This window comes from Dendropsophus ebraccatus, chromosome 3 (genome assembly GCF_027789765.1).
Source record: "Dendropsophus ebraccatus isolate aDenEbr1 chromosome 3, aDenEbr1.pat, whole genome shotgun sequence".
Classification (NCBI taxonomy): domain Eukaryota; kingdom Metazoa; phylum Chordata; class Amphibia; order Anura; family Hylidae; genus Dendropsophus; species Dendropsophus ebraccatus.
The window spans coordinates 11,900,896-11,927,301 of NC_091456.1; the positions used below are offsets into that span (position 1 = coordinate 11,900,896).

The 26,406-nt window shown below is 45.9% G+C and overlaps 1 pseudogene; it reads left to right on the plus strand.

The window, feature by feature from the left end:
- The first annotated feature begins 2,979 nt into the window (after window positions 1-2,979).
- The window catches only part of LOC138786404 (solute carrier family 25 member 3 pseudogene), a 73,047-nt pseudogene continuing 49,620 nt past the window's right edge, over window positions 2,980-26,406 (plus strand).

Genomic DNA, 26,406 nt, shown 5'->3' on the forward strand with positions numbered 1-26,406 from the left:
ATCTTAGGTCTTCCAGTACTTATCAGCTGCTGTATATCCTGCAGGAAGCAGTATATTCTTTCCAGTCTAACACAGTGCTCTCTGTCCATGTCAGGATCTATCCAGAGCAGGAGAGGTTTTCTATGGGGATTTGCTACTGTTCTGGACAGTTCCTGATATGGACAGAGGTGGCAGCAGAGAGCACTGTGTCAGACTGGAAAGAAAACACCACTCCCCGAAGGGCATACAGCAGCTGATAAGTAGTGGAAGACTAGAGATTTTTAAATAGAAGTAAATTACAAATCTATATAATTTTCTGAAACCAGTTGATTTAAAAAAAAAAAAAGTATAATATATATATATATATTATACAAGCCACAGAGTGCTGTGAAATCTGCAACTTTTTTAGGGTCTAGAAGAAAGCCGCAGGGGAATCGTTTTTTCTCTCGGTTTATAGGTGCACCTTTCACTGCAGGAAAACGATACAGTTTACGTTAATGGTTGCTTTCAATCTCTGCCAAACTCCCAACATTTTTTGAGCTGAAAAGTTCCTACCACCCAGAAACCATAAAAATCTAGTGTACCATCTCAATTGGATTATTATGTACAATCCCATTCCTTGCTAATAAAGCCGCCACTGTGTTAATTGATTCAGCTCAGTTTCTCCAGAAGTTGTGCCAAAGAGTTCTCGGCTCTGCACCCACAATAGTCCCCAGTATTCGATTCCTATTGGTATTTCTCGAATTAGGAGGAATTTGTTCTTGGCAGAGAGTAACCCAATCTCTCCATCCACACAATGCCAAAAGCACAGCTCTTCTTGAAAGCAAATAAAGCTCTACTGTTTTGAAGTGTTATGGCTTTGGCTCCGGCTCTGTTTTTATTGATGAAACATAAATTAACGCAGTCAGGCAGAAATGTTGCTTCAGTGCAGATAGCCGCTCTATTTCTCCATGGAGAGAATCAGCCATTATTCCCGAATTCCTTATCAGAATACATGGATCTGTACAAATCTCAGTGACCCTGCGGAGGAAGGAGCGTTTCCACTGCTGTATCGCACACCGGGAATGAATAGGAAAGTGTTAAAGTAAAAATTAAAGCCAGACACGAGAATGCTGAAATTCCGTGTCCACTACAAGCACCAACAGACGGGAGCGGTGACAGGAGAGGGGAGAGACTGGAGTGGTGACAGGAGCGGGGAGAGATGGGAGCGGTGACAGGAGCGGGGAGAGACGGGAGTGGTGACAGGAGCGGGGAGAGATGGGAGCGGTGACAGGAGCGGGGAGAGACGGGAGTGGTGACAGGAGCAGGAAGAGATGGGAGCAGTGACAGGAGCGGGGAGAGAAAGGAGCGGTGACAGGAGCGGGGAGAGACGGGAGCGGTGACAGGAGCGGGGAGAGATGGGAGCGGTGACAGGAGCGGGAAGAGATGGGAGTGGTGGCAGGTGCGGGGTGAGACGGGAGTGGTGACCGGAGTGGGGAGAGACGAGAGCGGTGACAGGAGCGGAGAGAGACAGGAGCGGTGACAGGAGCAGAGAGAGACAGGAGCGGTGACAGGAGCAGGGAGAGACGGGATCGGTGACGGGAGCAGGGAGAAACAGGAGCGGGGAGTGAAAGGGAGCGGTGGCAGGAGCGGTGAGAGATGGGAGCGGGGGAAGACAGGAGCGGTGAAAGGAGCGGGGAGAGACGGGAGCGGTAACAGGAGTGGGAAGAGACAGGAGCGGTGACAGGAACGGGGAGAGATGGGAGTGGTGACGGGAGATGGGAGCAGGGAGAGACAGGAGCGGGGAGAGAAGGGAGCGGTGACAGGAGCAGTGAGAGACGGGAGCGGTGACAGGAGCGGTTAGAGACGGGAGCGGTGACAGGAGCGGGGGGAGACAGGGGCGGTGAAAGTAGCGGGGAGAGACGGGAGCGGTGAAAGGAGTGGGAAGAGACAGGAGCAGTGACAGGAGCCAGGAGAGACAGGAGCGGTGACAGGAGCGGGGAGAGACGGGAGCGGTGACGGTAGCGGGGAGAGACGGGAGCGGGGAGAGAAGGGAGCGGTGACAGGAGCGGTGGGAGACAGGAGCGGTTAGAGACAGGAGCGGGGGGAGACAGGAGCGGTGACAGGAGCAGGGAGAGACGGGAGCAGTGTCGGGAGCGGGGAGAGACGGGAGCGGTGACGGGAGCGGGGAGAGACGGGAGCGGTTAGAGACGGGAGCGGTGACAGGAGTGGGGGGAGACAGTAGCGGTGAAAGGAGCGGGGAGATACGGAGCGGTGACAGGTGTGGGGACAGACAGGACCGGTGACAGGAGCGGGGACAGATGGGATCAGTGACAGGAGCGGAGAGGGACAGGAGTGGTGACAGGAGCAGAAAGAGATGGCAGCGGTCACAGGAGCGGGGATAGACGGAAGCGGTGACAGGAGCGAGGAGAGATAGGACCGGTGACAGGAGCGGGGAGAGACGGGAGCCGTGACAGGAGCGGGGAGAGATGTAAGCGGTGACAGGAGCGGGGAGAGACGGGAGCCGTGACAGGAGCGGGGAGAGATGTAAGCGGTGACAGGAGCGGTTAACTGGCTGAAGCCAAGTTCCCGAGGCGTCCCAGTTACCTGCACTGCGAGATAGGATACGTAGACCCTCTGATAGCTTTGTCCTATCCAGGCTAGTTCCTCTTGTGTATCAGGATACTGCCCTGCACCTTTAGATTCGTTCACGACGTGGGCTAGGATGTTCCCAGACTCTTCTCCCTCTTGTAGTGTTTAGCACTGCATTGTAGATATAGTAGGAGTACTGAAAGAACTAAGGGGGGAGATTTATCAAACTGGTGTAAAGTAGAACTGGCTCAGTTGCCCCTAGCAACCAATCCGATTTCACCTTTCATTTTCCAAAGAATGAAAGGTGGAATCTGATGTGAGGAATGAAAGGTGGAATCTGATTGGTTGCTAGGGGCAACTGAGACAGTTTCACTTTACACCATGTTTGATAAATCTCCCCCTTAGTTTCTTTAGCTGCATCAGGTTAGCCGGGGTCGGCCGAGTGAGCGCCATCTTCTAGCTGCCAGCATGTATTCCACCGTCGCCCAGGTAGCTCGGGGGAACCCGTTCAATGCTCCACATTTCTACTTGGGACAGGAAAATGTAACTTCAAGGAAGAGCTGCACCTCCCAGGTCCAGCCAGTTCGCCGTCTTGCTGCAGCTGCTGCTCTAGAAGGAGAATACAGTTGTGAATATGGTTCTGCACAGTTTTATGCAATGTGTGGCTTTGGCGGCATCCTAAGTTGTGGTTTAACTCACACTGCAGTTGTACCTTTGGATCTGGTAAAATGCCGCATTCAGGTGGATCCTCAAAAGTACAAGAGTATTTTCAATGGCTTTTCTGTAACGCTCAAGGAAGATGGCGTTCGTGGCCTTGCTAAAGGATGGGCCCCTACCTTCATTGGCTATTCAATGCAGGGTTTATGCAAGTTTGGATTCTATGAAGTTTTCAAAGTCTTGTATTCCAACATGCTTGGAGAGGAAAATGCCTATATGTGGCGGACATCCCTGTACCTGGCTGCATCTGCCAGTGCTGAGTTTTTTGCAGATATTGCTTTGGCTCCAATGGAAGCTGCAAAAGTGCGTATCCAAACACAGCCAGGCTATGCTAACACACTGCGGCAAGCAGCCCCCAAGGAACAAACACAGCTTCTATTCAGGCGCTGTGTAGGAACAAGCACAGCCTATATAATAGGTACTGTGTATATAATATGATATTTCTTGCTGGTTGTTTTTAAGGTGGTTTTGAGTTTACACCGTTTTTTTCACTCTTTTCTGTCTTCTGTGCTTCTTGTTTCCTGCTGGGCACGTGCAATAAGGAAGGGACTGTCACCGTGGTTGGGGCCACCCTATTAAGGAGGTGGGCTCCCCAAAAGGCAGGGCAAGAGGTTATTAGGGCAGAGAGCAGGGTGCACCACTACTCTCCTCTCCTTTTCTCCCTGCTCTTTAATTGTATCTTAGGTGTTCTGGCACCTGGCCGTTAGTCCCTAAGTATTAGTATCCCTTTCGTAACGTGGGATATCTCCCCCATGATTGCATTGGCCCTTTAGGTTACCTCACTGTACATATAGCACATTAGTGTATGTCTTTTTGTTGTTAGTGTGGATCTTTTTGCTGTACCAATTTTTAATGTATTATTAAAAGTTAAGTATTAGTTAGTCCTAAGTGGTCCTCATACGTCGGTGATTTCTTTAGCTGCATCTGACCATAATCGTGTCTTAGACTAGACTGCACTGAACTGAACTGCTTCCTCACAGATCTAACTAACGCTTCCTACTGGGTGGTGTGTGTTTGGAGAGCAGGGATAGGCAGAAGAGGAAAGAGCATATCCTATAGGCTAGCACAGAACACATGGTACACATAAAACAGTAACCCATTGCTAACTTTAGCTGTGCATGAAATAACAAGGCTTAGAAGTAACACTGACACCTAGTGGTGAAACTACAGAATACTACCTTTATCACCACTTAACCTGGAGTGAGGACTTTACGACAGGTACCTAAGGCACTTAACAGTGGGACACCACACTACCACTTTTCATTAAAGGAGAAGTCCAGCCATTTTTAAAATCTGGCAGCTGGAAAGGGGCAGGGGGGAATTTGAAAAGAAATAGGAACATTTTCATCACTCACAACTCGGGGGGAAAATTCCATCTGACGGGGGTCTTGAGGCTGATCCTGCTGCTCACCGCGAGCACGGGAAGAGGTAAGTTTCTACTTGTTATCAAATTTTCCCCTGCCGGTTGCCGGATTTTAAAAGTGGCCAGACTTCTCCTTTAATAGCAGTCACAGCAAATTTCAGAAGATTTAGGAGGGAAGAAGATCACAAATTGACTTGTTGCATCTACGGCAGCTTATTAGAGCACCATGCTGGAATTCAATGAGCTCTTTAGAATAACCCATACTTTTATGCTGTGTTTACACGAAACGATAATTGGCCCGATCGTACGATTAACGATGTCGGAGTAACGTTTTTTTTTCATAACGATCAGCGTTTAGATATAACGATATATCGTACGGAAATTCGTTTTGCGATCGCTTAAAGCCTATCTCACACATTGGTTAAATCGGCAAACGACTGTTCACACGGAACGATCTGCAATTTTTTTGCGAGCGATCAATGTCGTTTGATCGTTTGCTGCGTTTACGATTATCGTTCGAGTCGTAGGGCAGACTGCATAGTTAGGGTCTGGATTTATTACACCTGTGGCAATGGGACGGCATTCAGTGATTGCGGTGTGCCAGTTCTATTGTCCATATAGCGTAGGCGACAAGGGAGCAGAGGGGAGTTTGTGCAGAAAGCGAGAGGAAAAGAATGTCCTATACGGCGCTGGAACATGACCTGTATATTATGAGGAGCTGTGGGAATAATTACAGGGCTACTATTCCTAGCAAGGCTTACCCATAAAAATGCTGGAACTGACAAAACTAAGGAGAACAGTCTGGGTAGGTCTTATGGACCAAGTTTAATTGTACTTTTCTCTGTTTTACTTGGTACAGTACACGCCTGTAATGTTCTGAAATTCTGCTAACAAGCAAGGTGTTTTGAGTTGCCAACAGTTTGCACTGCTATTTAGCCTGGGATTACATTGCATTTTATGTCATTAGTCTCCCCGCCAGATTCTCTCTATAGCAGTATGGGGAATGTACACTATTTTAACCCTGTTCCCTGTTCCACCATAAATTTGATGGAACAAAACAAGAGGTTATTAGTATGGGCAGAGTGCTGGAACCTGGAGTATGTTCCTGAAAGGGGCAATCGCCTTGTGGACCAGAGATTTTCCCTTTGCACTGCCTGAGAAATAAGAGAAAAAACTGTCCCGCTCCCTGCTTCTCCAGGTGTGGGGAATCCGGTACTAGGAAGCTGGGAGAAGTTTCCCAGGACTGGATCAAGCTTTTCCAGGCGCCCGGGGTGGAGTGGAGCAGAGTTGAAAGGAAGCAGGCTGATGAGCCGATTGCCAATCAAGAAAAGTTTGATCTTCGATTAAACGGTTGATTTGCTTATCTCTAGGGCCGGGTTCACACAGTGTGAGACTGAGAACAGCCAGTGTCAGTAAAGATCATCCTGGCCGGTACTACAGTACTGGCCGGATAAATGTCATTTGTGCTGAATTGGGATGCGGGTGCATCCATGTGTGCCCGCATCCCAATTCACCATAGCACACAATGGGAAGAGCGGCCAGAGCTGCACTCTCCATTGTGTGAGTTGTCAGTGTTGTCCAGCTGCTATTCAATAAATAGCAGCCGCACAAAACCGACATGTCAGCTTTTGCTGCGGCTGCTAGGGATCCTGGACAGAATGTATACTATGTGTATATGCTCCGGCCTCGATCCCATTGACTGCAGTGCAACGTAAATTTTCTATTAATCACGGCCGTTGTTGCAAATTGCCAAAATTTACGTTGTGTAAACTTAGCCTAAAAGTGACCATTAGTGATGATGAACACTAGAGATAATCGAACTTTTAAACAATTTGGTTCGGCGGGTTCGTTGAACTTTAACGTGAAGTTTTGGTTCATCGGAAACAAACCGCCCTGAAACAGCTAGTACGGTTCAACAAAAATCTGCTCATCAATACTTACCTGTCTGCGCTCCCTCTGTGTCCTTATTCTCTGGTTTCACTCCCTGAGACTGCACAGTGCCATAGTCAGTGATTGGCTGAGCGGGCTGTCACCCTTGCCTCCCGCTGTCCCATCTTAACCAATGATTGGCTGAATGGGCTGGAGGTGGCTGGAGACACTGGAGGCCCAGAGAAAGACACCAGAAGAGCGTGGACAGGTAAGTAATAAACTTTTTTTTTTTTTTTATATATGTGAGCAACCATATTTCCCAACTTTGCAACTTGGTACCGAACTAAACTGTTTGCAAAGTTCATACCGAATCTTGGTTTGGGAAGTTTTGTTCGCTCATCTCTGGTGAACACATATGTTTGTTTGATGGAATTTTCATTGTGTTGCTATCACTTGGTTCCAGTTTAACCTATATACTGCTATACTTATTGTACTATACATAATATGGTAAAAATATACATGAATAATGCAGCGTACTACAGCATGGATGGAGACTATCGTAGTGCGTTGTGAAATAGTCGATAACGTGATGAATGGCTGCCTGGTTGTGTAAACAATCTAATAGGCAATTCATGGAGATGATGACCGACAATTTATTCTTAAAGTAATCAGTCTCGTCTCGTAGAACACGTCTCGTCAGCATGAATAGCCAGACATTGAAGCAACACTGATTTACTTATCGGCTATGGAAACTTTCTGTTTTTCATGTAATAGTCCTGACTGAGGAAGACGAGGCCTACGGTATATACGGTACTCCTGTATATAAAGAACTTCAGTTCAACCTCTGGATATCTCATGTTGACTAGCCATAGTCTGTTATACGGAGACAAGGCTGCCTGCTTTATGTCTTCACATATCTTCTAATGAGTTGTAAAGAGGAAAAATGAAATACAGCTGCTTCATGGTGAGAATGAGATACGTGACATGGTGGAAGCTGGAAATCCAATGATCAGACCATTGTGGAATTGGAAAACTTACGCAAAATTATCAGAGAATGTCGTAGTTAATTGTATACACGGAGATAATCCTGGATATCACTGGTTTCTATGTTACAATATTTGACATATTAGTGTTATTACTTTTATTACCTAAAAACAAACTTTGAAAAATTTTCTAATTAGACTCAGTGGGGCGGGATTTTAGAGAAAAAATAAAAATGTGGGTTATATAAAAATAATAAACATGCAATAGTCAGCTTCTTCTGTTCCTCCACAGCTGCCGTGCTGTCACGTTGCCACCTACAATGCCTACCACAAACGCCCACCTACAATGCCTACCACAAACGCCCATCTACAATGCCTACCACAGATGCCCATCTACAATGCCTACCACAAACGCCCACCTACAATGCCTACCACAAATACCCACCTACAGTGCCTACCACAAACGCCCATCTACAATGCCTACCACAAATACCCACCTACAGTGCCTACCACAAATGCCCACCTACAATGCCTACCACAAATACCCACCTACAATGGCTACCACAGATGCCCATCTACAATGCCTACCACAAATGCCCACCTACAATGCCTACCACAAACGCCCACCTACAATGCCTACCACAAATAGGCACTCCTACCACAAATACCCACCTACAATGCCTACCACAAATACCCACCTACAATGGCTACCACAGATGCCCATCTACAATGCCTACCACAGATGCCCACCTACAATGCCTACCACAAATACCCACCTACAATGCCTACCACAGATGCCCATCTACAATGCCTACCACAAACGCCCATCTACAATGCCTACCACAGATGCCCACTTACAATGCCTACCACAGATGCCCATCTACAATGCCTACCACAAACGCCCATCTTCAATGCCTACCACAGATGCCCATCTACAATGCCTACCACAAATACCCACCTACAATGGCTACCACAGATGCCCATCTACAATGCCTATCACAAATGCCCACCTACAATGCCTACCACAAATGCCCACCTACAATGCCTACCACAAATACCCACCTACAGTGCCTACCACAAATGCCCACCTACAGTGCCTACCACAAACGCCCATCTACAATGCCTACCACAGATGCCCATCTACAATGCCTACCACAAACGCCCATCTACAATGACTACCACAGATGCCCACTTACAATGCCTACCACAGATGCCCACCTACAATGCCTACCACAGATGCCCATCTACAATGCCTACCACAGATGTCCATCTACAATGGCTACCAAAGATGCCCACCTACAATGCCTACCACAAACGCCCATCTACAATGCCTACCACAAACGCCCACCTACAATGCCTACCACAGATGCCCATCTACAATGCCTACCACAGATGCCCATCTACAATGCCTACCACAGATGCCCACCTACAATGCCTACCACAGATGCCCATCTACAATGCCTACCACAGATGCCCATCTACAATGCCTACCACAGATGCCCACCTACAATGCCCACCACAGATGCCCACCTACAATGCCTACCACAGATGCCCACCACAGATGCCCACCTACAATGCCTACCACAGATGCCCACCTACAATGTCTACCACAGATGCCCACCTACAATGCCTACCACAGATGCCCACCACAGATGCCCACCTACAATGCCTACCACAGATGCCCACCACAGATGCCCACCTACAATGCCTACCACGGATGCCCACCTACAATGTCTACCATAGATGCCCTCCTACAATGCCTACCACAGATGCCCATCTACAATGCCTACCACAGATGCCCACCTACAATGCCTACCACAGATGCCCACTTATGTTACAGATACTTACATTCCATGATGGGGCAGAGGCTGCTGCACCAGAATTGTGTCCTGAAATGCACCAGAATTGCGAGACACAATAATTAAAGGGGTAGCCAGGGCAAAAAACCCAAACATAATAAGTTATACTTACCCTTCCCGGTGCCTCTGCAGCTGCATCACCACCTCTCCCAGTCTGCTGCTGGTCTCCTGTATTTCCTGTTCCTGTGATGTCACAGCCGCACAGGAGCCACCCACTAACTCCTCAGTCACTGATTGGCTGAATTTTAGTAAATTTGGTCTGTTGACTCCAATAAAGTCATTCAACAATTTTGTTTTTAAATAAACTGTTGACAGAAAGTGCCAGAGATAATTTACTTCTATTAGAAAGCAGTACTTATTAGCTGCTGTATGTCCTGCAGGAAGTGGTGTATTCTTTCCAGTCTGGAGAGCAGGAGAGGTTTTCTATGGGGATTTGCTACTGCTCTGAACAGTTCCTGACATGGACAGAAGTGGCAGCAGAGAGCACTGTGTCAGACTGGAGAGGATACGCCACTTCCTGCAGGACATACAGCAGCTGATAAGTACTGGAAGACTTGAGATTTTTTAATAGAAGTAAATTACAAATCTCTGGCACTTTCTGACACCAGCTGATTTGAAAAAAATTTTTTAAATAAAAATTGGTGAACAATACTCCCACTCGTACGTCAGTGCCACCAGCACAGCCACAGATGCCTCCACACCAGCCGTAAGGGTTATCCTCTTACATGTCAGCACTAGGCGTGCCCTGGAGACCATGCTCTCCTCCTATGCTGGGCTACATTGCTTCAATGATTTTTTTTTTTCAAATCAGCGATATTTTCCAAAATACAACAATGAAAATGTATCACATGACAACACACTGGAGAGAAAATGAATGGGTAAAAAAATTAAATAAAAAAAAAATAAAAAAAAAATAAAGTAGTATTCCATAGAAGTGTACACAGTCATAACCACAGAAGTCAATGTAAGGTGAGCTATCACATTCAACAGACGTTTCCATGCTGACGCTCGGAATCGGCACATTGGCAGAAAACGCCAGTAATCGACGTATTGTTTGGAAACACATAGCGGCTTTATTATATCTGGACCCCCATTAATGGAAAGCTTTCTGAGGGAGTAAAGGCAAGAAATCGGCTTCGTTTAACCCCTTCACTGCCAAAACAGTCTGGGATCTCTGGTGAGTGAGCATCGTAATGTGTGTGGCTGACCAGGCAGTTATAAAAGAAAAATTCCCTAGACAACCCCTTTAACCCTTTGAGGACCAGGCCCAAAATGACCCAGTGGACCGCGCAAATTTTGATCTTTGCGCTTTCGTTTTCCCTCCTCCCCTTCTAAGAGCTCCAGCACTCTCAGTTTTGTATCTACAAGGCCATGTAAGTGCTTGTTTGTTACAGGAATAGTTGTACTGTGTAATGGCGTCATTCATTTTACCATAACATGTATGATGGAATCCCAAATATATTATTTATGAAGATATAAATAGGTGAAATCGTAAAAAAGAATGCAATATGGTAACGTTTGGGGGGTTCCTGTGTCTACGTAATGCACTATATGGTAACAGCGACATGATACTATTATTTTATAGGTCAGTCTGAACACAACCATATGCAGGTTACACAGATTCTCTAATGTTATATATATATTTTTTTAATCAAATCCTTTTTTCCCCAATTAGTTATTAATAAAATGGGCCTATTGTGATGCTTATAACGGTTTTATTTTTACACCTATGGGGCTGTATGGGGCGTCATTTTTTCCGCCATGATCTCTAGTTTCAATAATACCATATTTGTGAAGATCGGACGTTTTGATCACTTTTTTATTAACTTTTTTTATATATATAATGTAACAAAAAATTGGTAATCCTGGCGCTTTTTTCCCTCTTTTCGTTTATGCCGTTTACCGTTAGCGATGAAGCTTGTTATATTTTAATAGATCGGACAATTACGCACGCTACGGTATATTATATGCTTATTTATTTTTATGTGTTTTATTTATATAATGGGGAAGGGGGGTGAGTTTAACTTTTATTGGGGGAGGGGTTTTGGGGTAGAGTAATAATGATTTTTACTTTTTTTTTACATTTTAAGTCCCTTTGGGGGACTGTTACATTCATTTATTACATTATTCACACTAATCATTGCTATGCCATAGGCATAGCATTGATCAGTGTGATAGGCGACCTGCTCACTGAGCCTGCCTGTGCAGGCTCAGTGAGCAGATCACCGTTCGGACCGCACATAGGCAGGTGAGAGACCTCCAGCAGTCCGTTACAACGATCGGGACCCCCGCAGGCACACTGTGGGGATCCCGATCGTTAAGTTTAAGGGGTTAATGACACGCTGCAGCCTGTCGGCTGCTCACTGCAGCTGGCTCCCACCTCCTATAAAGCGCACTCCGCTCCGGAGCACATGGACAGAGGTGGCAGCAGAGAGCACTGTGTCAGACAGGAAAGAATATACCACTTCCTGCAGGACATACAGCAGCTGATAAGTATTGGAAGACTTGAGATTTTTTAATAAAAGTAAATTACAGATCTGTTCAACTTTTTAAAACCGGTTGATTTGAAAGAAAAAAAAATGCTGGAGTACCCCTTTAAGTAAGCTCAAAGAGGATTGTCCTGTGACTGAACCTCTGATAAGTTTGGCCAATCTATCTCCAATTTACTGTGGAATCTTTCCATTCTTAATACACTCCGGCTATTTAGGAAATAGTGCTGATATTTCACCCTTCAATGGGCCATACTTTAAATAGAACTCCAGTTCCAGTTAAAAACACAATACTGCATATTGTGAGCCGTTCCAACCCATAAAAAGACTCTCAAATTTCCAAAAACATTAACTGCTAAAGAGCTTAGAGGAGCATCGGAGAGCTGGACGGAGGGTTCTGAGCTGCGCTGTGAAGCCTCAGATACGCCGAGAGATTTGGCCCAATCGCAAAAAGGAAAAAGGAAACATTTCAGATGTTTAAAACTTCTCCCAGTTTCATCTGATTCCCATCACGATTATCGCTTTTCACTGGTCGGGCTCTGGATCCGAGCTGCGGCTTTTATTCTCTAACATATTAAGCACACCTTTTGTTTTATATTATGTCTAGCAGACGCTATTATGACTCTGAGATGGTAAAACCTACACAGACCTACACAGCTGCAATTTTTTTTTTTAATCAACATTGTTCTGTTGCCTGAAAATTTAAAGGGGTTATCCAGCGCTACAAAAACATGGCCACTTTTTCCCCTCTCTTGTCTCCAGATTGGGTGGGGTTTGGAACTCCATTGGTTTCATTGAAGTAAATAGAGCCTAATTGCAAACCACACCTGAACTGGAGACAAGAGAGCGGGGAAAAGTGGCCATGTTTTTGTAGCGCTGGATAACCCCTTTAACAGCTATACTCAAACAGTAAAAGGAATTATTATTAAAGGGGTACTCTGGACAAAAATCTTTTTCTTTTAGATAAACTGGTTTCAAAAAGTTCTATAGATTTTGTAATTTACTTCTGTTTAAAAATCTCCAGTCTTCCAGTACTTATCAACTGACGTATGCCTTGCAGGAAGTGTTGTTTCTTTCCAGTCTGACACAGTGCTCTTTGCTGCCACCTCTGTCCATAGCAGGAACTGTCCAGAGCAGCAGCAAATCCCCATAGAAAACCTCTCCTGCTCTGGACAATTTCTGGATGTACATCTGGAGCTGTCCAGAATTCTGGAAGCCCCCATATAGTTACATGGGGCATCTATGCCGGAATTCCAGACAAATATAGGAGATGTAAGTTCTAAAACGTTTTTTTTTAGCGTACACATTTCTGTGTATGCGAAAAAAACATGCATTTTTTTATAATGTAAGTTGATAATTACGGATAATTACGCACACCACTGTACATATGTTTATTTATTTATTTTTATGTTTTATTTGTATAATGGGATGGGGGGGGGGCTGATTTTAAGTTTTATTGGGGGAGGGGTTTCCTGGTATTTTTAAAAATACTTTTTTTTAAACACTTTTTAAGTCTCCCTATTGGACCTTTACTTGCAATCTTTAGATAGCATACACTAATCATTGTAATGCCATAGGCATAGCATTGTCCAGTGTTACCGATGATCTGCACATAGAAACTTTCTGAAACCAGTTGATTTGAAAGAAAATTTTTTTTTCGGAGTCCCCCTTTAATAGCCATTGAGTTTCCATATACATGTATTATATACTTTCTATGACTCTCAGATTCTCAGTTTCCTTCATTAGACCTGGTAGATATTAATTCTTTGTGGAACACAACTTTCCTATAGTCCACACAAACTAATATATTATCCTTCCAAGCAGGAACTACTAATAGATATTGGCAAAAAACTGTCTCCATGGGATTTGTCCACTGGAACGGCAGCGAGCCGTATTTACCAGATGGAGCAATTCAAGCGTATTATTTCTGACAGCGTTCAAAAATTTTAAATATGAATGAAGATCACAACAAAGTTATTGCGGTAAATTATCCATATGCAACTGTAGTGTCCCAGCACAGGTGTAGTGTCCCAGCACAGGTGTAGTGTCCCAGCACAGATGTAGTGTCCCAGCACAGGTGTAGTGTCCCAGCACAGATGTAGTGTCCCAGCACAGGTGTGCCGCTAAGTTTTTATGCACCTGGGCAAAGTAACTCACTCAGGTTTCCACAGTGGGATGTATTAACAATGTATTCTGTGTTTTCCCCACTAGGAGTCGCTGCTGTATTTATTGTATGTATTATATTGAGCACGGCTGAAGGAAGCATTGGGTGAACTGCTGTTTGTCACATGTTTGTTTTCCTCCTATCACAGGCCTGTTTTCCCTCCTTTTCTGTACTATCTCCTCCTTCCTTATTTGCACACACAGCCCTCCCCCCAGTCACTAGGAGGTTTGTTTTGCCCCTATAAAAGGGAAGTTAGTTCCTGGTGGGAGGAGGTCTCTAGTCAATTCTGTTAGAGAGAGCAACACACAGAGACATCTCCTGCGGCAGCTCCGGTCAGGACCCTTGGAGGAGTCTTTTGTCAGGAGTGTGGGAGAGACAGGGACCCAGTGTGAGAGACATTTTCTTAAGCCTATCACCACTGCTAGCATGCAGAGCTAGACCCCTCAGGGGGAAGAATGTCCCAGTAAGACAAAGCTACAGTTAGCCTACGTATCCTACTGCAACGCATGGCTATTCTGGGAAAGTCTGGGAAGTCTGCTCAACCCAGGGACCTGGGACCTTGTACTACCCTAGCAGGACGGGTATCCTGACACTATAGGGTATAAGGAGGTCAGATCCAAGTTATCTATACGTGAGTATGATTATCTTCTTCTTTCGTTCTTTACTACGCTATCGCGGCAGAGTACACAGCTACTTTGGACAGAGCCCACAACACTACCAAAGCTACCCCGGCCAACGGCAACCGGACTGCTTTGCTGCACAAGAACAGTAGTCGGTGTGACGTTTGTTACCAATAATAATAAAGAAAACATTAGCTTAGGCTATTTTTACCAAGCAATGCTGATGAAAGGTCAGCCGACACCACCTGTCACCGAACAACAACGTGCACAATGCCCTGATCGGTAAAACTAACACGTCCGCAATATATCTACATAATATTCAGCTTTTATGAAAGTTTCAACAAAATCTCCGCACTATCTATCTGTTCTAGTTACAGGATCGCCCATGTTCTGCCGCCAGCTGGCACAAATACAAGAGCTGGCATGGGCCCAGGGTATGCAGATTCCACAATCTATATGAGCTTCAGGATGGACAGACAGGGTTACACTCTATACGCTGACCTTCTCTCTGAATGCGGCTGCGTTGCTTTTATTCTCTTCATATACATTCCAAAATATTCTAATGATCTGTCGCTGCTGACTACAAGGAGACATTCTCCCTTTCAGTAACAGCTTATGGGCTTTTTACATAGAGAGATAATTATATCAGGCATTGTTAGGATACCATGGTATAGTGGCAGAACAAGGCCGGGATTCTGGCAGGACACAGTTGGCTACAATGTTGCCAGATACTGACATTGTAGCTTTGCATACAAAGACACAATAGAATATTATTTTTGCACCAAGTGCAATATACAATCACTTTATTAAGAGGAAGGAAATATCACATCACAGATTGAAAGGATTTTTTACATTGGTTAGACCAGGGTTAGAGAACCTTGGCTCTCCAGCTATTGCAAAACTACAACTCCCATCATGCCTGGACAGCCAAAGTTAAAGCTGTCATTATATGGGTGACACAAGCCCCAGTCTTGGTTACCTGAGTTGAGCAAAGTGTCCAAGTGTGTCCTGGTGTCACCTGCTTTGTGAGATAGAGTACGTTGGCCTTGACTATGGCTGCTTTGCTCTATCCAGATCAGTTTCTCAGTTTAGGATACTGTTCTGCACTGTTTAGATATGTTCACGGCGTGGGTTGAGGTGTTCTCTGACTTGTCCTCTCTTTAGTGTTTAGCACTGCATCTTAAGTATAAGTGTTGCTTTAAGAAAGTAAGACTCTGTGTTCTCCATATGTGTGTCCTAACACCACAGCTGGTCTGTCCCGGACAGGGAACCTGGCACAGCAAGGCTCCTGGCTCAGTTCAGCAGGGATGTCTGATCTGTGTGTCTTGCTCCACTGAGAATCAGAAAAGAACTGACTAAAAGGACCTACACTTCCTCTCCCTATGTGACTACTTCCAACAGGGTGTATGCAACAGCTCCTGTAAGTGGTGGAAAAGAGAGTGTATAGAAGAAAAGAGGGTAGAGATAGGTAGAAAAAGAACAGCACTTCTCATTGGTGTATAGAATCACAAAACACAATAATAACCCTTGGCTTACTACAGCTGTGCACTATACATAAATATATACAGTGACATCTTGTGGTAAAAACTGAGAATGCACATACAGGGCTTTTACGATACGTGTCCAAACTAGAAACACCCGTGGTGGGACACCATACATATGTAAAATTATGCTAATATGTGTGCATCTTGAGGGAGGAGTTGCTATCTGCCTCCAGTGGCTGCAGGCATAAAGCTGCTTACAACAATGAAGATGGAAAAGAGAACACTGACTGACTAACTGCAAGGGAGCCAAGGTGAGTATTATAATCTCAGTGATAGGGCCTATATTTAGGCCTAACCTACCTACTGGGGGCCTATCTACAGGGGAAAACTACCAACTGAGGACTATCTACATGGGGAAACTACCTAGTAGGGCCTATATATAAGTGAAAACTACCTATTGGGGGCCTATGTACAGGGGGAACTTGCCTATGGGGGCTTCTGAAGGGGAACATTACATACTGGGGCCCATAATTAGAGGAAACCTACTGGGCCTAAGCAGTGTCGGACTGGAGTGCCTTGGCCCACCGGGGGAAATCATTCTTGGGGCCCACCCTTCAGCCACCATACTTATCCATGGTAACATTAATAAGGGTACATAAACACGGTGTGATATGGGGCAGTATGGGGCTGCAAACGATTGCTAATCAGCAGGGCAGGAATACATAGAGATGTGCGGCCTACAGCAATGATTTTTACAGCCGCACAAAAGATCAAATCAGCCGACTATCGGGCATTTGCTTGTCAGCTGGTCTCTGACACTTTTACATGGGGCTTCCTAGGAGCGCTTGCTACCTATAATTGGCCGGTGTAATTGGCTATAAGACAATTTTCTTTGCATGATAACGCTGTATACTTAGATACAAAAATCACACAGCTACCAATAACACCAGTATATAAAGAGCAAATCTCCCCACACATATTACCGCCATACTGTTACTGACCAGATCCTGTATACTGAGACTGATTTTACCAATAATACCAGTATATAGGAGGGAAATATTATCACCATACATATTACCGCCATACTGTTACTGACCAAATCCTGTATACCAATATTACCAATAATACCAGTAATACGAGTATACAAGGGGAAAATATTACCGCCACACCACAACCAATACCATCACTATATTGTTACTGACCAAATCTAGTATAGTAAGACCAATAAAACAAAGTACCGGATTACAAGCAACAAATACCACCACATACTGACTAATACCACCACATACTGACTAACGCCACCACTGCTACTGACTAATACCACCACATACTGACTAACACCACCACATACTGACTAACACCACTGCTGCTACTGAATAAGATTCACTGTACACAGATCACCATCACCTCATCCAGTCATATAGAGGCAGACGCAGCTCTGCACAGATTGTATACACCATATACATTACAGTTTAAATATATCAGGTGACTCACAGGGGACGTCTTCTCTGATCAGAGATCTTACCTTTTCATCTTCTTCTGCCCTGGGCCATTATGAGAACTTCTCCGAGCCACGAATCCACAGAATCTGCCAGAGAAACATATTAGGCTCCTCACTATATCACCATCCTCATCTCTCTACAAACTGCACATCTGTATTGGCCCCTGTACGCCCTCACTCTCTCTATATATATATCTATATATATCCCTTACAGTATATGGTCCCCCCTGTGTTGTCCCCCTTATAAATGGCACGCCATATTGTCCATCCCCCATATAGGTACCCGCCTTATGCTGTCCATCCCCATATATATAGCCCCCTCAAGTTGTCCTTCAATATAGATATCCTCCTTATGTTGTCCATTCACCCCATATAGCCCCCTCATGTTGTCTATTCCTCCGTAATAGCCCCCTCGTGTTGTCCATTGCCCCCTATAGCCCCCTCATGTTGTCCATCCCCCCATAGCCTTCTCATGTTGTCCACCCCCCCTATAGCCCTCTCATGTTTTCCATTCCCCCCTATAGCCCCGTCATGTTGTCCATCTCCCCCTATAGCCCCCTCATGTTGTCCATCCCCCCTATAGCCCCCTCATGTTGTCCATCCCCCCTATAGCCCCCTCATGTTGTCCATCTCCCCCCTATAGCCCCCTCATGTTGTCCATCTCCCCCTATAGCCCCCTCATGTTGTCCATCTCCCCCCTATAGTCCCCTCATGTTGTCCATCTCCCCCCTATAGCCCCCTCATGTTGTCCATCTCCCCCTATAGCCCCCTCATGTTGTCCATCTCCCCCTATAGCCCCCTCATGTTGTCCATCTCCCCCTATAGCCCCCTCATGTTGTCCATCTCCCCCCTATAGCCCCCTCATGTTGTCCATCTCCCCCCTATAGCCCCCTCATGTTGTCCATCCCCCCCTATAGCCCCCTCATGTTGTCCATCTCCCCCCCCCTCATGTTGTCCATCTCTCCCCCCCTCATGTTGTCCATCTCCCCCCTCATGTTGTCCATCTCTCCCCCCTCATGTTGTCCATCTCCCCCCCTCATGTTGTCCATCTCCCCCCCCCCTCATGTTGTCCATCTCCCCCCTATAGCCCCCTCATGTTGTCCATCTCCCCCCCCCTCATGTTGTCCATCTGTCCCCCCCCCCATGTTGTCCATCCCCGCCCTCATGGGACCAGCAGCTGCTCACCCGTCGGGGCGGCGGCAGCAGCACGCTTGTGATCGCAAGGAAGGGAAGGTATGGGCCAGCAATCGGGTTTCCCCGGTCCCCCGGCGGCCCAGTCCGACCCTGGGCCTAAATACTGGGGAAACTACTTACTGGGGGCCTAGCTAAATAGAGAAACTGCTTGCTGGGGCCTTTGAACTGGGGAAACTGCCTACTAGGGGCCTAGCTACAAGGAGAAACTGCCTACTGGGGGGATGTGTACTGGGGAAATTACTTAATTGGGTCCTATATACTGGGGAAACTGCCTAGGGGGGGGGGGGTTCTATATATTGTGGAAACTACTAACTGGTGCACCTATATATGGGGAAACTACCTACTGGTGCACCTACTGTATATATGGGGAAACTTCTTACTGGGGAACCTGTATAATGTGGAAATTACACACTGGGGAAGCTACCTACTGGGACACCAACCTAATGGGGGAAACTACATACTGGGGGACCTTTTTAGCTACTAAAGAAATCTAGCTACCTACTCCTTCCTCCAACCCAGCTACCTACCCACTTTATTGTGTGGGGCAACAAGGGGACATTATTACTGCTTGGGGCACTATAGATCGTGGAATGGTAACAAGGGTGCTGGAGTATGGGGGGGGGGGGGGGCTCTGAGATGTCTGGAAGGTTCTGCAGAGATAGATAATGGCTGAAATAAATAGTCATGTGGCCTGGCCAGATGGACTTGCAAAAGGGACTGTGAACAACTACAAATAAAAAAGGGGTCACCTGTAAGGGTGCTATTCCATGGCCCGATAATCCCGGCCAGGACCACCACGGCCAGTGATTGGCTGAGCAGTCTGTCAGCTCAGACAGGCCGCTCCGAAGCTGCTGCTGTGCGCGGGACTGTGAGGAAGAAGGAACGCAGGAGAAGACCTGGATGGGTAAAGTTACAGTATTATGTTTTTAAATCGTCGGTCGCCCGCCGTGCACCGCTACCCCACGTAACGATGTGTGGTCGGTGCCCAATGATCTTAGGTTTGCACCTCAATAAACAATCAGCTGAAGACACGATCATGGACTGTATGGAGTTTGTATGTACCATCCACGGGCATTATATAAAGGGGGGGGGGGGGGGATTAGTCTGCATACAGTCTTTTTCTAAATAACAGTATGGTGGTTATATGTGGTCATGAGGTTTTTCTATACAACTCAAAATTCTATGAATTGTACAGCATTCTGTGGTATATTCCAGGATGTCTACTTGTGCTAGTTTTTTAATATAGTGGAGAATTTGCCAGAACAGAGTTTGGAAAGCCGTTCTCCTCTTCCTTCCCTATAATATTCCATGCCTACTTGATTTGGGTCAAATCCATTTCATTTTGCTGAAGCCCTTACTAATCCATCTACAAGTAAGGAAATCTGCTAATGTCTCTGCTTCAGCGGCTCAGGTATTTCCATATATGTTCTTCTCCAATGTGTTTTCCTGTAATGTCTCTGCCAACATGGCCGCCTGCCATCCTACTGTGCACGGAGAGAAAATAGGAGCTGGCACGGAATATAAGGTATTTAGTGTGTGCTCGCTATTGGTGAGCTGCACAGGCTTCCATTAAATTATATGAGCTTTCCCTGGGAGCTCGATAAGAAAATATTGTACTAATAGGCGGAATACGACCAATACTATCAACTACAATATTAGGCTATGTTCACACACGGTACAGACAACGGCCATTGTTGCATTGAAAATAGAATTGAAATTAATGCAGAATGTCCGGAAATAATTGACATTGTTCAATACATTATGTGAACAATGGCTGTTATTTGCATTGACTTCAATGCAACACATTTCAATATGAACGGCCGTTCCTTTCATAAAAATATATGTTTGAACATAGCCTGAGGCTGGGTTCACACTATGTAAGACACTGGCTGTGTCACAGAACGGTTGGTGTCAGTGAAGATTATCCTGGCCGGTACTGCACTTTCCATTGTGTAACCTGTCAGGGTTGTGCGGCCACTATTCAATGAATAACAGCCACACAAAACCGACATGTCAGTTTTCGTTGCAGCCGCTAGAGGCAGTACAATGTAAGTTTTAAATTAATCATGGCTGTTTTTGTAAATTGGTAACAACAATATAAAACTTACGTTGTGTGAACATAGCCTAACTGTAAAGTACTATAATGAGGTGACAGGTGACAGTCTGCAACATTCCAGCACATAAAAGGTATAAATAGTTAATACAGCTGAAAGGGAATCTATCGCCACGTTCGATTCATCAAGTTATATATCTCCCCTTTGTGTACAGGGAGCTGAGGATGAAGATAAGATTCTTACCTTCATCCTCACCGCAGTTTCCATCTAGTTTGTAGTTATATCCTTAGGCTAATTGGACAGTTTAGAGCATTGGGGGCGGGACTGCTGCCCCAGAGCCCCGCCTAATGAATATCAACAGAGTGGTCCGGCTGGTAGTCCCGCCCCCAGTGCTCCAAACTGCCCAATTAGACCAAGGATATAACTGCAAGGATATCCCAAAGGATAAAGGGACATAGGTTAAATTTGTGCCTTTAATAATCCAAAGCATGTCATTGTTGAAAGGAAGAATTGACAACTGGCCTAAAAAAAAAAACATTGGTGTTTTTTTTTTTTTTTGTTCTTTCTTTGTCCTTTTTGTTCTGTTTTTTTGTCCTTTTAGGCTGTAATCAATTGGGGAATCTTGAAAGGCTTGCAGATGTCATATTTCACTCTCCTATGTGTATGAGAATACATGATGATGGCAGTGATGCAGGCTACACGTCTTGTTCTCCCTGTCAGTCACCATCCGGCTCTCCCTGCATCCAGCTTCTCACATTGTAAACACTGGGAACAACACATTATTAGCCAGTAAGTGAAGTTTTTTTCCCCCAGCATGCTGGAACTGGTATTATAAAAGCACATGTGCAGAATACACAAATATCTCCAGTGTGTTGACACACGTAATCAGTCCAAGTGCGTCCGTCCAAGAATAACAGGGAGAGCTCTGTAAGCAAACTTCAAACGATAAAAACATCACATGTAGGTAAAAAAAATTCCCGATACAGCATCCAACGTCAGCAACCGAACAATTAAATATTTTTTGTTTGTCAGATTCTGCTTCCTTTAAATCATATGTTTATAGGTTCCCTTCCTGGCAACGGACAACCCCTACCCATCACCAAACACATACAGGGATTTCTGGGTGTAGAAGTCTGTATATTTTCCAATGGTTTTGAGCAAGTTGAAAACACAGAAACAGCAAATTTTTCCATTATAATTTTTCTCTGTTGGTTCCACTCCTGATTATGGCTGCAAATACTGACCGAAGGACAATGTGTGAACTTAGCCTTAACCGGATTTGTGGCTTTGTTTCATAGATAGCAATGGATGAAACTGATGGAAAAAGCAGCGTGGACCCAGTCTTAGACTACGTCTTTTTTGGCCGTTATTTCATGATGACGGACATCAATTGTTCAATAACTTTCATTATTATGAAATAATGGCCGTTATTTATCCTCAAATGGGCTGCTATGGGGCCCCTGTAGGCCACTCCTGCAATACACTGGGCCCCCCGAGCTGTCACCATTTGGAGCACCCAGCAGGCCTCTTTGGTACTACAAATACCCCGATGAGCCCTTGCAGTGAAATGTCAAAGGTTATGACTACACTTGACAGGTTTGTGGTCAGTCGAAGGGGGGATCGAAAGTTGGCTATGGAGCCCAGTCATTTCTAATTAAGCCCCTGCCAACAGCTGTATATTATACCATGTTTCCCCGACCATAAGATGCCCTCCTAAGACACCCCAACTACCCTACCAGCTAGCCTAAAGTAAGGCATCCCCTCCGAAAATAAGGCACTCCTACTCTAAACTAGGGCAATCCTGAAAGTAAGGCCCCCCCCCCCCCCAAAGTAAGGTTGCCCTTTGCCACCCAGGAATCCCCTCGCGGACCTTCACAGCCGGAGCCTGAGGCAGCCTGGTCCATGGCCTCCACCTCCTCTGCACGTCCCAACACACGCTGCCGCGTGTCCTGCCGCACAACGCCGCCGTCCATAACGCTGCACACCCGTGCTTGTCCCGCTGCACGCCGCCACCCGTCTGTCCCGCTGCTGATGCACTCCTGCAAGGATGTGAGTATTCCAGGAAGGGCCGGGGGGGGGGGATGTCTTATTTCTTACCCCACGGCCGGCGGGAGAAAAATAAGAGACATACCCCGAAAATAAGACATAGGGGGAGATTTATCAAACTGGTGTCAAGTAGAATTGTCTTAGTTGCCCCTAGCAACCAATCAGATTCCACCTTTCATTCCTCACAGACTCTTTGGAAAATGAAAGGTGGCATCTGATTGGTTGCTAGGGGCAACTAAGACAATTCTTCTTTACACCAGTTTGACAAATCTCCCCCATAGTGCCTGTTTTTGAGCAAAAAGTAATATAAGGTACTGTCTTATTTTCAGGGAAACATGCAAAACAAGAGTCCGTGGAGCCTCAGTTACGAGTCTCAAAACACGGGATAGCCAGATATCTCTAGCCTGTTGCCAACGGGGTGCCTCCATGATGGGGAGAGCACCACACCACCCTGATAAATAACCCCTTAAGTCCCACTCGGTTGCGAGTATTGGAACATAGACAGGGAAACATGGTAACACGGCACAATAGACTAGCTGAGGATCAGGCATTTTCCAGCTCCTTGCCTGATCATTGACACTTTTACAGGGGCCAAGGAACACTTCTAGTGGCGCTCCTTGCCGATAACCGGGACCTTAGCCAGAATGACCCTTAGGGCCCTATTACATGGAGCAATAATCTACCAAAACAGGCCTATTCAGCCGGTTATTGCTCTGTGTAATGGTGCGTTTACACAGGCAGATTTATCTGACAGATTTTGGAAGCCAAAGCCAGGATCAGACCATAAACAGGGAATGGGTCATATAGGAAAGACTGAGATTTCTTCTCTTTTCAAATCCATTCCTGGCTTTGGCTTCCAAAATCTGTCACATAAATCTGCCTGTGTAAACGCACCATAATAGAGGGAACCATCAGCCAATGAAATGATCTTTCGGCTGATTGTTAGGTCCAAACCTAAAATCGTCGGGCGTGCATTGCTCCATGTAATAGCTACACGTAATAGTGTGTGCCCAACGACTGATGATTGTAGTATAAAATAATAAAGTATTTACCTGCCTTACCACGTTCCCCAGTGTCCTCGGCCTTCCCCATCTCTGCAGCTCTGCCTTTTGTTCCGGTCTCTGCAAATCTGACACCAGGGAAGGTGGCTGTATATCCTGCAGGAGGTGGTGTATTCTGTTAAGTCTGGAGAGCAGGGGAAGTTTTCTATGGGGATTTGCTGCTGCTCTGGACAGTTCCTGACATGGACAGAGGTGGCAGCAGAGAGCACTGTGTCAAACTGGAAAGAATCCACCACTTCCTGCAGGACATACAGCAGCTGATAAGTACTGGAAGACTGGAGATTTTTTTCAATAGAAGTAAATTACAAATCTCTGGCACTTTCTGTTTTTTGTGTGAACAACCCCTTTAAGGATATTATTGCACAAAGGGGTTAATAACAATTACTGAAAGGCATTTCCAGACCACAATGCAATAGAACAATAGAACCACACATAACTAAAGCAGTTCTGGAATAACTTGTAGCCAGAAAAGCTTTGAACTTAATGAGATGGTGAAATGCACAGATTCCCTTTAAGTCATTATAATTAGTCCCGTTCTCTTTGCGTTTCCCTCGGCCAATAATCATTTCTGGGTTCTTAGAGAAATCGCTGTGTTTGTAGGATGAAGTGAATGCAACCCAAGAGGTAAAACCCCAAGGTATGTACGTTATGCGGAACCCTCAAAGAACGATTGTTTTACTGAGGGCGCTAATCATCATGGCACGATTTATAGTTCCTGGCAGTGTGGAAACCTTTCCATTTACAGTCACACACCAGGCAATTAGAAGATGGGAATGTACTATTGCGCAGTTTATATAGAACTAGCGGTAACACAGATAGCTGGCAAATATACAAACATGGCAAATATCCAGGACAATTCCACTGGAAGAACTGAGCGCCTATTATATTATGGCTGTTTGGGAAATTCTAGCTCTCAGCACAGTTTTGTTTTCCAGTGTTAAAGGGGAACTCCAGGTAGAGGTTAAAAAAAATAAAACTTCTGCAGAAGCATATAGCATTACTTACATATCTATCCCTGTTTTGAAACAATCAAAAATCCATTTGTTTGGGGGGTTTTGGTTCTGTTTTGTGTTTCTGTCCTTCCTGGTTGATCAGTTCCCAGAATGCAATGCTTTCCCTCAGCTGATCATCAGTCCCCCACCCATCACAATCAGTAAAATTAGTGCTGCACCTGCCATTCGGAGATGGTGGATCACTGAGGGGATGGGGGGATCCAGCCAAGCCTCCTGTGACATCACGCCCTGCCCCCTGTCTGCATCATCAGCCTGTGCTCAGCAAACACACACAATGTGAGACAGAGGTATGGAATCTTTGTCTCCTAAGGTGGGAGAGCAGAAGGAGCAGGAGACAATGTGGATTGGCACAGGGGCCATTTTTTTTCACTTCCTGGATTTCTATCAGCTATCAGTATGACAGAACCATACAGATATGATAATACATTGTATAGACACATCTATGTAACTTTTAATGTACTTTTAATAGAAAACAAGTTTTTCTTATCTGGAGTTCCCCTTTAATAAACATATCCTTTAATAGGAGTAGCAGGGGCAGCTTATAGGAATACTGGGGAGTACTGGGGTACCTCAGGCACACCAGGGAATATTTTATAGGGGCCCACCCTACATACACCAGATATACCCAGCGCCAAACCTTTGACATTACTATAGCGACTTTGCACAGTGCTGTGTATGTGACTGGCAATGCTCGCTCACTGTTAGTAACTGGTCAGACACTCTATGCCAGGGATGGGGAACCTTCGGCCTTTCAGCTGTTGCAAAACTACAACTCCCATCATGCCTGGACAGCCGAAGGCCGAAGGTTCCCCATCCCTGTTCTAGTGTATAGGAGCTGTCCAGGCATGATGGGAGTTGTAATTTTGCAACTGCTGGAGGGTCGAAGGTTCCCCATCCCTGCTCTATGCAAACAGCACAACCCTCCACTTAACCGCTTAGTGACCGCCGATACGGCTTTTTACGGCGGTCACTAAGGGTCCTTATTCTGCTGCCATCAGCTTTTTACGGCGATGGCAGAGAATAAGGCTACGGGGCCGGGACGGCCCCCACCCCATCCCCCCGGCTACTGGAGGTAGCTGAGGGGTTGGGGCAGTGTGTGGGGTCCGTCCCGCCCCCCCCCCCCCCTTACCGACGATCGCCGCTATTAACGTTATAGCGGCGACCGTCGGTAAAGGAGATTACCGGTGCCGCCGCCGCCTTTCATCTCCCCCCGCCGAATCTACGGCGGGGGGAGATGAAATAAGTGTCCCCCAGACCTCAGATCAGCCCCCCCTAGTAGGGCGATCACTAACCCCCCTCCCCCGGCGGCCATCATTTCCAAGATGGCCGCCGCCATCGCTGTGAACCGACTAATGTCGGTTCACAGCGATGGAAAAGTTAAAATGAATGAAAGCCCCATGCTCTCCGCCACCGGAGGTAGCGGAGAGCATGGGGCAGTC